The sequence below is a fragment of the Tympanuchus pallidicinctus genome, unplaced genomic scaffold (assembly GCF_026119805.1).
Source record: "Tympanuchus pallidicinctus isolate F22 unplaced genomic scaffold, pur_lepc_1.0 scaffold1, whole genome shotgun sequence".
Classification (NCBI taxonomy): Eukaryota; Metazoa; Chordata; class Aves; order Galliformes; family Phasianidae; genus Tympanuchus; species Tympanuchus pallidicinctus.
The window spans coordinates 70,837,209-70,854,923 of NW_026294618.1; the positions used below are offsets into that span (position 1 = coordinate 70,837,209).

Below are 17,715 nucleotides of genomic sequence, written 5' to 3' on the forward strand. Positions count from 1 at the left end.
CGTTAGTATAGATGTTTAACAAAAAGTATATGAAATGGAAACGCTTTCCTGTCCCTCTTATAAATAACCACTTCAAAAAAAATGTTTAAAAAAATTTAGTTTATATTTTTAGGAAAACTTTGTTGCTACAGCAGACTTTGATCCTCAGCATTTGCTGGCATGTAGCCCTGCCCCTCCCAATGTTGTCCAACATTTGCTTTCATGTATGATAACAAAGAAATCTCAAGAAATTTATGAAGAAAATTGTCCTTTCTTTCCTCCTCCCTTCTCCCTGAACTGTGATTTTTAGCCATTCATATCACTTCCTCCATTTGCAGCATGAACAAAACCAAATTGTGTACAAGCTGACAGCAGATGAAGTAGAGTATCAAGGGAACTTTTGTAGCACTCCCTCCCCCACTCACCTTGGCTGATATACGTGACAGATTACACATTACATTCAAAATGAGGAATCTGACAAGCAAATCTAGTTACCAGGCTAAATGGCATCAGAAGGCAAGACAAAATTGCAAGTCTAGCAGGTAAAAACTATGAAGTATTGTTCAGAGCAAACCAATGCCTTTCTACAGGACTAAGAAAGAAAAAAATACTTGTGAGATTTCTATTTTTGAAACCTGATACTTCCTCACCTCCTCTACCCTCCCTGACCCCATTTCTCCTCACTCCAGTCTTCACAAACAGGGTTCAGGGCATGCCAGGTTAATAAGTAGACCAAGTCAGCCTGCAAAGAAATTTTAAGTTGTCTGCATTTTTTAGATAGAGAGTGGGTGCGATACGGTAACTAAGAGAAGACCAAGCATGATGAGAGGCCAATCTGTATCACATCATTGGTATTTTAAGATGAAAGATAAGGACTAGAACTTATTCCAAACAAATACTAAGACACTCTGCAGGCAGAGTAAAAAATATTATAGCACAGTCAGTTTCACAAGATCAAAATTGATCTTTGTTCTTTCCATTTAGATCCTGAAAAATACTTCCAAAAGCTCTATTTTTTTCCCCTGTGAGGGAAGAAAAAACAACAACACCAAACACTGAGCTGAGCCTAAGAAACATATCTTTTCTTTTACTACTCTATCACCTAAACTTTCTAATCAGGGGAAAAGTGGCTTAAGCACCATCCCTGCTTATCCATAGCTTGACTATGAAAGAAAGAATTGCAAGCAACCTTGTGTCCCAGGCAATCATGGAATGTATCAGTATGTTTTAACTTTTTTCTGCCTGAAAAATACATAGTGTTTCCCCTTTTCTTATAAACTGTCAGAGAATGACATAGTATCACTGAGTAGGTAAATTTGGAAGGGACTTCTTGCAGATTATCTAGGCCAACACCCCTACTCAAGGACAGTCAGCTACCGCAAGTTACTAAGGACCACAGGTCAGGGTGCAGTCATGTTTTAAATACCTTCAAGGACGGAGAACTTGGGGACTATCCTAACAGCCTGTTCCAGTACCTGAGAGCCTTCACAGTGCTCAGATGGAATTTCATGTATTTCAGTTTCCACCCACTCTCTCTGGTCCTGTTGCTTTGACTCTACCAAGGATTTCATTTCACTTTCTTGATTTGCATCATCAGGTATTTGTATACGCTGATAAGAACATTCACCATGTGTGATAAGCACAACCATCTGGGGTATAGTGCATTCTTCCCAGTTTTGTATCATCAACAAACATGCTAAGTACGCAATCAAACCAATCAACTGGATCACTAATTAGAATGTTAAACGATACTGAAGCCAGCATTAATCTATAGTGTACATCACCAGCAACTGGCCTTTCGTAGGACTTTGTAGTGCTAATCACAACCTTCTGAGATGGCAGTTCAACCAGTTTACAGTCTTTCGGTCTCTCTTGCTGTCTGTTGTTCAGCCCGTACAGATTGCTTATGACAATACGACAAGAAACAAATTGGAAAGTCTTGCTGATAGCAAGATAGACAACATCTACTGCTCCTCTTCTCATCCACCAAGCTATCCTTCTGTGATGAGATAGCTATCAGGTGAGCTAAGCATGACTTTCTCTTTTTAAATCCATGGCCATTATTCCCATTCATCTTCTTGCCCTTTATCTGAAATTACAGGATTACACATTCTTTCACTATCGCAGTGATCAAGACAAGGCTAACCAGCCTGCACTTCTCCAGATCCTTCCTAGAGGGTGTGATCCATGCTTCCTTCCAATCCTCAGGAACTTTTCTAAATTGCCATGACATTTTGAAGAAAATTGGTGTGCCCTTACACTGCTATCAGCCATCAACTGAGAACTCGTGGATACATCCCATCAATGCCATGGATTTCTTGACATCCAGATTAAGCATTCATTACCATAATCCTCCTCTTTCAACAGTAAGTCTTTCTTACGCCAGGCTTAGCCTCCCTTCTTAAGGGTCTGGGATACCTGAAGTCCGCGCTTATAAGTGAAAACAGAGGTGAAGAAGGTACTGATAATCTTAGTTTCTTCTGTGGCCTTTGTTATTCCCAGACCTTTGTAATCACCCAATTCAATTAATCAGCCTAGCTTTTCTTTCACTACTTACAGTAGTCTTTTTGTTTTTGTTGTTCTTTACATCCCTCACCATCTTCATAATCATAGATGGTGTTTGGCTCTCCCTGAACCTTTTTCAAATTCTCATTTCTCACATTACTCATTCTGTTACATACTTCATTTCACCAATCTTCTCAGAGAAGTCTTTCCTTCAAAAACACGTAATTATTTTTAACCTATCTTTTCACACTGCACAGTGCTGGTAACAACTGAAAATAGGCTCATAGCATATGTTTCTGACCAATTTTTTAGTTGATAAACAAGCATATTTGCATTAATTTTTCATTACTTCAAATATTTCTTTAGACTTTTTGCAAGAGCCAGAAACAAAGGACTTCAATTAATTTATCATAATCCTTCACTTTGTATGAAAGAAAAATATACATTCTAATTTATTTCAGTATAAGGAATTGTATAAAGTAAGAGATCAAGATAGCTTACATTCTCATATTTTTGGTTTTTTTCTCCTTCTCATCTTTTCCCAAGAACTTTCTTTCAATTCTTTGTATTTGGCTACTAGGGTGTAGTAGGTTTCTTCTTAGATCAATTTAGTTTGCACTAGTGTTACGTCAGCCCTTTGCTCACAGAAAATAAATTTATGGAGGGCTGTAAGACAAATCCATATTAATTGCTCTCAATTGTTAAAAATAGCCTCCTTTCCCCCTTCCCGTCTAAAAGTTATCACTCTTTAGCAATTGATCTTAGATCTTCTTTCGTTAAATCCAACCTGCTCTTTCCTTTTTCCCTATGCCTTCTACAAAACAGACAGCACAAACCAAATTAAAACAGGAGATCTTATTATTAACTTGCACATTAATCCAGCCTAATTCGTAACTTTATTGAACCTCACCAAAATCATATTGTATGTCTTAAGTGATCAGTTAGTGCTTCTTACAATTATTTCTTATTTAGAGTATCACAGAATCCTAAATCCTAGAAGGGTTGAAATCAAATGGGACCTATCTAGAAAAAGAAAGAAGAAAGAAGTTGCTTCTGTTTATCTTATTTTCCCACCCCAATATAGGAATATTTTGAAAAGAAACATTCAAAGTAAGAACAGAAGTTTCTGATTGGCTTCAGTAATTATCTTTTACTTAGGAAGTATGGAAGAGAATAGTAGTGAAACACTAATTTACTGCAGAAGTACAACACTTGAATATACAGGAAATAAAAGAGATTTGAAGGAACGCAGTGTCAGGAGTCATTTAATATAATTTGCTTATAATTATATAGAACATGATTTGTTTACATAAAATTAACCTAATAGTACAAAACCCACCATTTGAATTTTACCATTAATTAGAAAAAAAAAAAAGCTAGAATAGAATAGACTAATATCTCAGAGTATCTACTTACTTTCCCAAGTCTAAATATATACATTTATTTTGTGCTTTGCATTGCAGAGATACAATAAAGTGACTAATACTAAAGAAATCACAGAAGCTGTCTTAGAAGCAGAGTCATTACCAAAGATTCTTTTTCTGCTTTTGATACAGTTTGATTGCACATTCATCTTATCCTCCTAATATTATTCAGTTAGAAAGAAGGGAGGTAGAAAGGACTCATCTCTTCCCCCTGTTCCACCAAATCTGTCCATTACACTGAAAGAAGAAACAGGAGTACATGACTTTTCCCTCCAGTACCCACTAACAGGTTAACTTCAGTGCTAATGCAAATGTGCAAAAATTGTGAGATCTTCCCTTAAATCAAGCTCTTCACAACTTTATTTTCTCCTACAGAAGATGTTGAATTGTAAAAATCTTTAATTATATCACAGTACACCTTAATTCTGTAAATGATTATTACCTTCAACTTTGTATTTCTCATACACATTTGATATATGCTGTATGTTAGACTGGCCAGTAATTGAATAAATCGTAAGACACATTGTGGCTTTGTACTATTTTATTTCCTCTCCACAAGAGACATCACCTACAACTACTTTACCCTCCATTACTTCTCTTTATCTGTAATATGAGAAACTTATATTGCTATTTTCCATATATTTCACATTTATCACTGCATTTACTTCAAGTTAATTTTCTTCATCTGAACTTATTCAACTCCCACACAATTATACCTAATATATCTTCCACTATTTGCCATTGCCAATACTACAATATTCCATTCTTCAAAACAAAAACAGTTGTAGCACATATTTACAAATGCCTGACAGCGACCAGATTGCTAGAGCCAATCACTGAAAAAAAATATTGATATGGCAGATTCCTCTTTATGTTACAGCATCTTGGGGAATCCATAGGATAACAGTACGTAGTATGAATTTGATCAAATTGATAAAATTTGTATTAAAATATTCCTCAAATGACTGTATATTGTTGATAGAACCCTATTTCATAAAAAAAACAAAAGCAGTTTTTATTCAGAAGCGTGCATTCACACACGTTGTCAGGTAAAGCACTCAAACTCTAAACAAGTTATTCATCTCTTCACTATGATGTAAGGAGCGTACCTTTGTTAGATGACAGTCTGACTGTACTGAGCAAACATGAAGTGTTTCTAAAGCTTACCTACTTGCTAAAGCTATAAGCAATCCAGTTCGACTAGATCAAGGAGCTTGCAGAATTAGGAGCTTAGAAAGATGACTGCACCTCATAATTCCTGTCACAGAACACATCAAGGTAATTTTTGGCAACTGTAGGCTCAGAACTTTCTACAAACAGTTTAATTCGCCCTTAAAAAGACACTAGCATAACATACTAGAAGAGTGCCACATGGCTGGTCATATCAGCTTTCCAGAGGAAGGCCAGGCTAAGAGTTTTCAAATGACCAAAATTTAAAATTAAATATATATTTATATATGTATCTGCACTTATCCTATGCATTAAGGAACGCAAGAGTCCGTCTGTATAACATCTGTACGATAACTTTAGCCTCAGTGCCGGTACCATGTGCTCCAGTATTAATGAGAAGCAACCTGCCAAGTTACAGATTTTTGAAAAAAGACTGAACTTCACTTCTATGCTGAGCTTTATGAGCAATTCCCTTCAGACCATCTAGAAGCATTTTAACAAATCTGTAAGAAATACAGGTTTTGACATGTCGAACATCAAGACAGACAAAAACACAGATGCTAGTTTATTTAAAAGGTGGGCCATAAAACAGATACACCAAAAATATATTTGTCATGAGTTAAAAATCTTGCTTACCTTTGGTTAGAAAGCTTCTCAAAGGATGTCTACTCGAGTCACTTCTTCTCTAACTTAAATAATATGGAGATACCTGCAAGTGAAGTGAGACAGGTCAGGTTGGTTGTTGTTTTATTTGTTCATTTGTTTCTTAGACGAAGGCATCCAGTTACAATATTTAGGCATAAGTAAAAAAAAAAAAAGCCTACCACAATAACTTCAGAAGAACATTAGTATGAGAATCTAATAGCATATGGAAATACAATACAAATAAACCCTAATGGCTTAAAAATTCAGCATAGTGCAACACATATCATGTTTATGTGGTGCAACAGAGAATTTAAAGATGTTATTTGTTCAAGTTCCGGGCAATAAATTGGGAAAAAAAGCTATGCTGGGGAGGAATGTGGGGAGAAGGCATAATAAACAACTAGCTGCAGAACTATCAGCTTGTTTCCTTATGGCTCTGCTTCAATGGTCATGATAAAAGGTGCACAGTAGAACTGTATTTTTTGCAGCAAGTAGCTCAGTAATATTTTCAATTACAAGTCAGAAAAATTCATTATGTTTCATAAAATATTTTGAAGGAAGATTGTAGTCAGTTCTTTCCACAAAGTTTAAAAAACATTCTGCTACAACTTATGGAATGAATTCCAGCTAACAGAGCATCAAACACTCTAAACTTCACATTTTACAGGCAAAAAAGAAAGCCTTTAAAACATTAACAAAAATGTCTAAACTAACAACTAACAACTCTAGCTCAAACATACAGAAATATTGCTAATTCAGAAAGAAGTAAAATTTACTTAAAACTATTATTATTATAGAGAATCCTGAACCTCTAGGTGAAGGTGTGGGGAGTGGATTCCATTCCACGGTAATAGTGGAACAAGTCTGAGAGTTCCGCATGCAATTGAATTTATACAAGTCTATGGGGCTGTATGATATCCTTCCTAGGGTTCTGAGAGAGATGGCTGATGTGGTTACCGAGCTTCTCTCCACCATATTTGAAAAAATCATGGCTGTCTGGTCAAGTCCCCAGTGACAGGAAAAAGGAAAACTCCCATTTTGAAGAACAGGAGAAAGGATGACCCAGGGAACTACAGGCCAGTGAGCCTCACCTCTGTGCCTGAGAAGATGATGGAGCAGATCCTCCTAGAAACTATGTTAAGACACATATGAGACCAAGAGGTGATCTGAGACAGGCAGCACAGCTTCACCAAGGGCAGATCATGCCTGACCAATCTGGTGGCCTCATATGATAGAGTGACAACTTCACCAGACAGGGGAAGGGGGACAGATGTCATCTACCTGGGCTTCTGCAATACTTTTGATATGGTCCCTCACATCCCTCCTTCTCTCTAAATTGAGGAGTTACGGATTTGAAGGATGAACTCTTCAATGGATTAAGAATTGGTTGGCTGGATGCAGCCAAAGAGTTGTGATCAATGGTTCTGTGTCTGGGTGGAGGCTGATCACAAGTTGGATCCCTCAAGGGTTGGTCTCGAGACAAGAGCTCATCAACATTTTCATCAGCAACATAGACAATGAAATTGAGTGCACCCTCAGCAAGTTTGCAGATGCCAAGTTGAGCAGTGCAGTCAGTACAGTGGAAGGAAGGGAAGCCATCCAGAGGGACCTGGACAGGCTGGAGAAGAAGGCCCTTGAGAACCTGATAAGGTCCAACAAGGCCAAATGCAAGGTGCTGCACTTGGGTATGTAAATACCACAAATGGTATTTACATAAAATGGGGGAAGATCTCCCTGAGAGTAGCTCCACAGAGAAGAACTTGGGGGTCCTGGTAAATGAGAAGCTGGACATGAGCCAGCAGTGCACTCGCAGCCCAGAAGACCAGCTGTGTTCTGGGCTGCATTAAAGCAGGAGTGGCCAGCAAGGAGAGGGAGGTGACTGTCCCCCTCTACTCGGCTCTTGGGAGGCCCCATCTGGAGTACTGTGTCCAGGCCTGGAACCCCCAGCAGAAGAAAGACAGCTCTTGGAATGGGCCCAGAGGAGGGCCACTAAGATGATTAGAAGGCTGGAGCATCTCTCCTATGAAGAAAGGTTGAGGGAATTGAGTTTGATTAGCTTGGAGAAGAGAAAGCTCCAAGGAGACCTCATTGTGGCCTTCCAGTACTTGAAGAGAAGATATAAACAGGAGGGGGTACGACTGTTTAATGGTGATAGGACATGGGGGAATGGTTTTAAACTGAGACAGGGGATGTTTAGGTTATATACTAGGAGTAAGTCTTTCCACACAGAGGGTGGTGATGCACTGTAACAGGTTGCCCCATCCCTGAAGGTGATCAGGCTGGATGTGGCTCTGAGAAGTCTGGTCTAGTGGTTGGCAACCCCGCACAGAGCGGAGGGGAAGAGGGGGGTTGAAATTAGATTATCATTGTGGTCCTTTTCAACCAATGCCATTCTCTGATTGTATTTCAGACAGGTCTCTTAAATCAACATATAGAGATATCGTATATAAAATCACTATCTACCATTATGGTTAACTAGCTACATATGTTATCTGTGTTAACACAGTTTCAAAGGGAATTTATTTTACCATAATCTCAGATAGTAAAATCGAGCTTGAAAAAACACAATGCTACATTCATTTTGAAAGAAAGGAAAACACAGCAGGAAGCTATGCTATTTCCTCTACTAAACAACCACCATAAGGATAAAAACAATTCTAGAAAGTATTTTACAGAATATGAAAATGAAAATGCACAAAAATACAGAAAATGAAAAAGCACAAAGAGTTCCAAGATTCTAAGTCAACTACAAGTCTAAATATTATGGCCCTTTCCAACTCTAAGGGTTCTATGTTAGATAAAAATAAAAAATTTAAAAACACCCTGTCACAAATGATTCTGATCACCTATTTATGAGTGTAGAATGTAGAATCCACTGGTCCATAAAGCAAAGTAACTTCAGAGAATTACATGGTTCTTTCAAGAGACAGACAAATTGGAAAACACTAGCCTTTGTCCACATATTGGTATTTTTTTAATCCAGAGTTTGAAAACAGTGCACTGCACTGGGAAAAGAAATTAAGAACTGAGAAGAAAAATAAATTGGCATATGTAAGAAGAATTAATGGCTTTACCAGCATTCTAAGAGTTTTCTTCACAGTATCTTGTCCTACATGCGCGAAGATATGCAATTTAAAAATTATTCAAAACACAGGTTGCTTTAAATTCATTTCAGGTAACAAACTGCATATCAGAAACAAGGGGAAACCATGCTTATTTTCTTCAATATACCATAAAACTTGATTGCAATATTAGACTTCAGAAGAATCCTCTGAGTAAGAAAATTATTATATGCCTGGACATCCATTCACTATTCCCAGAGAACAACCCAGATTGCTTTTTTTCCTCCACGAAGTAATACATGTATCTACAGGTCTTTCAGTCCTCTCTTTCTGTTTTTCTAAGTGCCCCCTGGAATCAAAAACCAGGACTTTGCTTCTACAGCAAATGTCACTGAGGAAGCCAACTTGGCCAATGACAAGGCAAAGAAATGCTCGTGTAAGATACCTAAAATGTGAGTTTAAGAAGGCCAATCATCATAATTCCCATTTGGCAAAAGGTCAGGCATTCAAACTGTTGCCTGCCATATACTGCACACCATTTCCAAAGGTTAGAAATACACTGATCTTGATCTCAAATTCCTATAACCACAACTAGTTGTGCAAGAAACTAGCAGAAAAAACAAGAAGAAAACAAGCAGGGGAAAAAAAAAAAAAAAAGGCTGGAATACAAAGCATATAATGCTGGACATTAAATCACTGTGAATTCTTCCTTCTCAAACCTGATGTGAAAATAATCTGCCCCTGAACCTTTGGTGTTATTTACGCCCAATCTTTTAATATTTTCTCTTCCTATTTTCCTATTCACAGGAAAAGCAGAGCATTAGTATCAGACATCTAATTATTTTCTGGCGAGTTTTCTTCCTCTGAAAAATGAAAGACGTATTGTCTAGTATGAAAAGGACTGCCCAGAAAGGATGGCCTAGATGGACAGCATCCAGGTCAGAAAAGCCTAGTTCTAAAGTTGGCTTCCAAGTGCCCTGAACACTGGACAGATGGTCACTACATGGATGAGCTCCATAGCAAGACACCCAGAACAGCTTACTGCATATTCACTATGATCTATATAGCAAGTCTGAAGTTGGAAATCTTGGACACGCTTGACTACAGTAGAAGAATTATAGATAAAATAGAGGAAATATGCATACGATATAACTTGTCACTAACTGTTTATTTTTAACTATTTTGCCTGTTTCCTAGGCAAATCTGTTGCCTATCCTATCAGCTTATATACACCTGTCACACTGAAAGAAATGCCTCCTACTTATTACCATGGAAACTACAACATATACATAGAGTACAGTAATACTGTTTGATAGAGCAAATTCTCTGCTAAAAAAAAAAAAAAACAAAACAAAACACTTCTTCAACACAGTCACCACCATCAGCCAGCTCACACAGATGAGCTGAATCAAGATGCTCTTCACTTTCTGGTGTGATAGCTGTGCGTGGCCAACCAAAACATGGTTTGTTTTTCCCCATGTCTGTCACCACTGCTGAAATGCACCACCAAACAACCACCGCACTGTGCTCACATCCACTCTTTGTTCTCCAGAAATCTTCAGCAAGCATCAATAGATGTCAACAGGTCAGCAACTTTTCCTCACAGAGGAATTCAATGCCACACCTTTGCTTCATCCGCATTTCTATGTCAGATGCCAATTGGTCAGAATGTCCCTCAGCTGTTATCTGTCAGACAACAATGAAACAGAATGGAGTATCAGTGGGAAGATTCAATCCCTGCTACCATAACATCAACATCTGTCTCTGACATCATAAAATAGGAGGCATTACTTTCAGAACTGCTCTCATATAGACACAGAATCAGAATCACAGAATCGTAGAATGACATGGGTTGGAAGGGACGAAAAGAATCACCAAGCTTCAACCTCCCCGCTGCATGCAGGGCCTCCAACCTCCACACTTAATACTAGAGAAGGCTGCCCCAAGGCCCCATGCAACCTGGACATGAGATCTCCATACAGTCAACAAATGTACAGTTGGAAGAGTAGCATGGTTAAGATGGTACTTTACAGGTTTTATAGTTGGAAAGATTATCATGGTGGAAAAGAGACAATCAAAGAAGAAATGCTCACCTGTACCGAGCATCTAGGCTCACTAAAAGGAGGGATCTCCAGAAAGAGATCCTTCCCCAGTGGCAGTCAACCCTTACATGGGTCAAGGAGGAGTGAAGCCTGGCCCCACCACTTCCGGTCACACAGCTAAACTGCCTTCACCTGTGCTCCCAGGGCTGACCAGGTCCTTTCTCCAGGTGCTCAATCAGTGGTTCAGGCCACAACTCAACAGTTCCCATACACAATGAAACCAGATTATTCTGAAATGTTTGGAGACAATTAGAATGCCTAAAATTCACAGTTCTTATCAGTTATAAAAGGTTCCTGCTGGTGCTAGAGAAGATGCATGAAAACCAAACAACTAGCCACAGAAATTAATTTCACAACATAAGAATAAAACAACATGATTCATATGAGAACTATTGTTAGTATATATCACAAGTCAAGTAAAATTTTGAAATGTACGTGAGGACTGCACATATTCTCAATCTAATTATGACATTTCTTTAGGAATGATGATGGTAATTCAGCAGTGGCTAATTTATAAATCCAAATTCCATAAACTCTTATCTTTTATTCTGATGCATAGCCTATATCTGATCAAGTTCTTAAAATGATCATATAGGATTTTCAACTAAACCAAAATGTCTCATGTTCTAACTCCTGCTTTGATTTCAGCAACTAAAGGGGTTATCTAGCACTTCTCAGGGTCAAGACTGAATTGATTACATGTGTTTTCCTGCTTGTTTCCCCTCAAAAAGCTAAACTCAATTTATCTCCATATAAATTCCAATATTCCAAACACAATAGGTTGATCTCTGTAAAGGCACTTTTCCTTCCTTTCATACAGAAAATATCCTGTAAACAGCCTATTCCCCACTCTTCAAGTGACTGCCTTTGTTTACAGGAAGGAAAGGCAACAGAAGCCTTGCCATGGAACAGCAAGAGCTGAAAAGTTCTGCTTCATTTCTTACTGTGCAGGTGTTTCAGACATGAAATCTATTGTAATTCTAATTCTTCATTTCAGAAAGAAAACATGCTGCTTCTTTTTGAAATACAGACCAAGAAACAGAAAACAAAAGAATAAGGAAGTAGCAGCATGCCTCACTGTGGAACAAAATAAAAATAAAAAATGAACAAGCCATAAGCAAGATCCACAAGGTGCTTTCTTTTCTTAGCTCTGGGTAATGAGACGCAGGAAGACAAGAGTCACCAAGATTTAGAAAGAGAAATGTAGTAAAAAACCATGGACCCAAAGATACAACTAATAATCCCAATTAAGCATTCACTTGATTTGTTTTGTTTTTCAGCTCTTCCAAATCTCCACCCTTACCATTCCTCTTTCCACGCAATACTTTTATAATACTATCAAATAAAATATTTATTCAATGTTTGGGAATGTACTTGCTGCACAAGCTAGTATCTATGCTTTAAAATTTGTAAAAAAATCTGGTTTGGGACACCACTTTTTCTTTTATGCTGACTTATTAACAAGGCTTTTCCTCTGAATACATAATTTTTCTTGATTTCATGCTGCCCAGCATGAAATAAGCAAAGTCAAAGATGGCCAGAATCTTGATTTGTACATTAAAAAATAAAAAAACCAACACTCTCTTATTTTACAAGTTTCAATAGTACAAATGCTGGTTGCAAGTTGCAAAGTATATTTACAACTCAGGCTGATACTCTTCATCTACAGAGTTTCTTCCCAAGCACAATCAAGTTTCAAAGAAGTCATGAGCAAAAGGAAAAATAACTCACGTTGGTTCAAGACAACTGATAACTCAGTTTGTACATGCCTGTGAGTTTCAGAAATACTTAAACCTATTATAGTAAGAGTTACATTCTAAGATCAGTAAATATTGCACATCAAAGCGTGGAAAAACACAATTCAAAAAACAATCAAGCAGATGACTAATGTAGCAGTTTATCATTCCATTTGAAAAGAAATCTTGGGAGTTAATGCTATCACAAACTACCTATGCCAAAGATACTTTATTTGACCCAGGCTGGCCAAAGTTCATCAGCTACAGACCCATTTAGTTATAGTAAACCCAGTGACCACTGGGGTTCCACAGACCTCCATTTTATGGATAGTTTTCATCAGTAACTTGGATACAGGACTTAAAGGTTATGTTTAATGAACTTAACATCCTTTTTTTTTTTTTTTTTTGACAAGTTACCCACCTAGTTGACCAAGGGAAGTCAGTTGATGAAATCTTTTTGAATTTAAGCAAAGTTTTCAATACTGTACCATATAGAATCCTTCTGGACAAAGCATCCAGCATGTAGCTAGACAAAAAGATAATGTGATGGGTGAATGATTGCCTGTTGAGTGGGGCTCAAGGGGAGATATTAGACAGGCTTATATCAGGCTGGAGGCTCATCACTAGTGGAGTTCCCCAAGGCCCCAATTTTAGGGCCAGTTGGGAGAATTTAGACAAGGGTGCCCTGTCAGGGAAGGGGTGGGCAGGTGGGACTGGGAAAAGTTTCTTCACCAAGATGGTGACGGTGCTGGGCACCAAGTTGCCAGAGTTCAAGAAGCATTTGGAGAATGTTTTCAAATATAGGATTTGAATTTTGGGCGGTGCTGTGTGGAGTCAGAAGCTAGGTTCTATCATCCTTTTAGATCCCTTCCAACTCAGAATATTCTGATTTCACTGTCATGGTAAATATTGCTCCTAGTTCTATGAAACAGTGCCTATGCGTGCAGTGAAGGAATGATATGATCCACTACCTAGATGGATGCAATGCTCAACCCTGGACATGTAGCTGAATGCTGAACATGGAACAGAATTCAATAACCAGAGACAACACTGACCCAAACATCATCTCACAGTTCAATGCAACAGGAAGCCAACTACAAGGACTAGGTGGGCTGAACAATTTGAAGGTTAACACATGGATCACACTGTTTCAATCATAACATTTTCATTAAAACACGCAGTTACTTAGAGCCTGTTAAAAACAACATGACAGTTCAGCTTGAAACAGAATGCAATGTGATCAGTTACCTGGGGAAATAAATTAGATCACTGCAGTCTGAATACTTAAGGAAAGATTTGCTAATTAGATGCAATTAATTACTCAGCAGTACTTATTTGAAAAGTAATATCCATTCTGTTTTTGTCTACCTAAGTCTCAGACTGACTGGTGAGAAGAATTGTTTATGGAACCTGCTGAGCTACCTATAATTTTGGATAATCCTTTCTCTGAGATGGATAGTAAAGAGCACTCGTTATAGAAGTGACATAAGGTGGACAGTGCTCTTGGGAGCATAAACAGGTTTACCTTTAGGACTTGCTAATTTTCCTACTACTTAACAGCAACTCTATACTTCTCCAGAAGGAAAAAAAAAATAAAAAAAAATCAATTAGCCCTGCTCTAACTTGAAAGAGTTCTTTAAAATTCAGGAGTGCTGTTCATCAGAAAAACAGGAAATGCAAGCTAGAGAAAAGCTCTGCCTTTTGAAACTCCTTTTTCAACTGGGAAATGGTCTGCGCACTATATTGAAATTATATTAGAAATAACCTATCATGATACCTTCTTACCTACAATACGTGTGTGTCAATTTATTTATATTCATTAAAAAAAAAATAACAGAGCTAAATCATTACAATCTACATTTTCAACACGCCACCTCTCACGCTGCCATTCTTGTGCTTAACATGAATATCATTTTCATTCCTAGCTCTTCCCCCTCCCCCCTTTTTCTTTGAAACAATGCTCAACTCCAGGCATTTCTTCCCCCACTTTGCAACACCTCATACTGACCGTGAAGCAAAACCACATGGTAATCAAGACCACAAAGAAAACATGAAATCATATCAACTTTGACACTCTAAGTTACCACATTTGGACTATAAATCACAGCAGATGCAGTACAGAGCAGATAACATAGCCAATTTCTGATCTGTTCAGTGACACCTTGTCTTGAATGTCGGCATAGGTTCTTTGATCTCTGCCAGAAAGGACTCAGCATTCACTCCTCATATTTACTTTAATATACTTTGTGCTCTTCCATACTTCACCACAAAATTAGGTGAACAGCTTAATTACGAATGGCTTGGTATAATCACAGCAAAGCTGAGTATCATGCCATACAATTAGAAGAAAAAAAAAAAAAAAGGCTTTTAACATCCTGTGTTGAGTAACATGAGTCTCAAATTGAGAGATCTGCAGTGTTTTTGATACCCACTAAATAAAGAGAAAATACAAAAATGTAAATGTTAAAATTTTAATGACGAAGATGAGTTATCAGCCCAAACTGAAGTTACTACACAAGACAAATCTCTGCCTAAATCCATTATAAAGAAGAAGAAAAAGGTCAACAATAAAGATGAAGTAGTATTGATAATTTTCTATTAAAAGAAAGTGGAATGGAAAGCAACTGACATGGGATAAGTGCTTAGAAAAAGATGCAAAAATTATTCAGAAGTTATAAAAGAAACATGCAACTCACAGCACAAATTTAGCTAAGTTTGTCATTCACACAGATAATTTTAAAATTTCAAATTCTGAAAAACTTTCTGCTGTTCCCATAGGGCAGCTCAATATTTTGTCAGTAACTTTTGTTTGGGTAGAGAGGATGCTTTGTTGTTCTTTTCCTCTCTCTGTGTGATACAAAGAAAAAATAACTCTTTATCAGCTCTGTTTTTCTTCAAGAGTGAGAAGTAGGGCAGGTTTCAAGTATCAGTGGAGAGGATTTTTTATTCGTATTTGTTATTTTCTCTCATAAACAGGATTAGAGCTTTGGGAATAATGCCTCACTGTGTGTACAGTATGCCATCTTGACAGCGTTGCTTGCTTTTTCAAATAAAAATGAGCCACAGTCACTTCAGAATGTGGTAATCAAAGATAGGGAATAGAGGATGAGCAGAAACCTAATCAAATGTAGGTTTTTATAAGTTGGTACCACTGCTCTAGTGGCAACACAACCACATAAGTACAGGCAGGAAGCTGAAACCTCAACCAATCCACAAGTGATTGAATGAGTTTAATTGTATGTTTTTGAGCACAGATCATAGAATCATGACAGTGACGGTTACAAGAGACTTCAGAAAGTCACACTCCTGCTGAGATCAGGGCTGTCATCAGCACTAGAAAAGGTCAGGTATGGCTTTATTTCATTGAGTCTTGAATACCTCGAAAGATGTAAATTCAGCAACTTCTCCAAGCAGCCAATTCCTGGGCTGCACTACTTCCGGTAGTTCTTCACATCCAGTTCTTCTTCACATCTAATGGGAGCCCTACCAAATCACTGTCCATGGTCATTGGTCCACTGTTGTTTTTGTAACTGCTCTTCAAGTACCTGTGTGATGCTCTCAGGTCACCTACTAGTCGCTGCTTTGCCAGGAAAGCCAAGCCTCGCTCTGTCAACATCTTGTGACAGGTCATGTGCTCCAAGCAGTGGAGCTACTACCCAAGCTACTGGTGCTCCCCACTTCCCCAACATCTCCCCTGAACTATGGGGAACAAAATCAGATATTTAACATCAAAACATTTAATATACCTTCCAGATATCCATATTATAATTCTGCACTGAAATAACCAGTTAACAGTTCACTAAATTTAGCAATTGATTTCATCTTTTCTTCAGTCAACAGAATTATATCACCATAGCTCATTTCATAGAAACTTATACACTTGATTGAAAAACCTACTCAAAATTCTGTACAGTCCTCTTTCAACCTTAATTCTAGGATCCAACACTGAAAAGACAGACAAAGCCTCCAATTGCATTTAAATGTCTCTCACTTCCCTTTGAAGCACAGAGACAAAAATAGCATAACTGGTCATCAAATTCATTTCAAAAATATGAGTCTCATAATTTACAGCCATTGCTTTTAATAGTCAGCATTCAATTACATGGCAAAATAGTAGAATGGAATAAGCCAGATCAAATGCACACACTAAGTGCAAAATATAATGGAATATATAAGAAAAACATTCCATAAAACATAAGGAATTAATAATGACCCTTCTATGAACTGCAGAGATCTGGGCTAAGAAGTACACTATAACACACTAGCAAAAATACTCTTTCCATTCAGATTGACTAATTTGGAATCAGTCAAAAATTTCCAGCACCTAAATAATATCAACTCATATCCACAGATCACCATTTTGGGGACAGATTTCAGCTGCATCGTAAGTCTAGTATCAATTACAACAAAGACAAAAATAACCATAATTTTACCCAACAGGTGAACTGAGGGAAATGATACTCTTTATGGAAGTTGCAACACAGGATATTTTAAGCTACAGTAGTTATCTTACATTAAAAAAAAAGCTGAAGCCCATAAAAGCGTAAACTTGACATAACAATGAGAATGGAATCACAATACATTACATATATACACACAAATGGAAATGAATTCTGCAATTACTTCGATAAAAAACATTTTTCTAAGTGTTTTAGATTCCCATCATCACTAAGGCCCTATCTACATACTTATATTACAGTCCTGCACGTATTCTACTTGCCAGACAAAAAAGAACCTATACACCACTTTCCATGTGTTTTAGTGCAAAACATTTTGATTTAACTAATTTTCTCACCACTGTATTTCACTCATCCCTGATATAGATGCAAGGATTGTTCATTCACAAGCAGTTCTAATAAACAAAGCAAATGTGCAGCATTGTGAAATCTTTCATTATCTACAAGGGATGCTTTGAAAGTAATGTCACCTGTTTTACTATGTTGGACTACAAAACCATAGGTGGATGTTGTTGGTACAACAGTAGAGATTGAATCTTCTCTCCAATACTTCCAGTCCATTCTGTTGCCACATGACAGAGAGGCAGCCTGAACAAAAGGCATCTGACAAGTGCACATGAAGTGAAGGTGTGGCA

At 37.6% G+C, this 17,715-nt stretch overlaps 1 protein-coding gene across 4 annotated transcripts in view; it reads right to left on the reverse strand.

Annotated features, from left to right (window-relative positions):
* The window catches only part of SIPA1L2 (signal induced proliferation associated 1 like 2), a 141,099-nt gene that overhangs the window by 102,794 nt on the left and 20,590 nt on the right, over positions 1-17,715 (reverse strand). For all 4 annotated transcript variants that reach the window (XM_052702425.1, XM_052702196.1, XM_052702344.1 and 1 more), the window contains exon 2: positions 5,715-5,787. The gene's annotated coding sequence lies outside the window, so the exon portion shown is untranslated. The remainder of the gene's footprint in view (positions 1-5,714; positions 5,788-17,715) is intronic.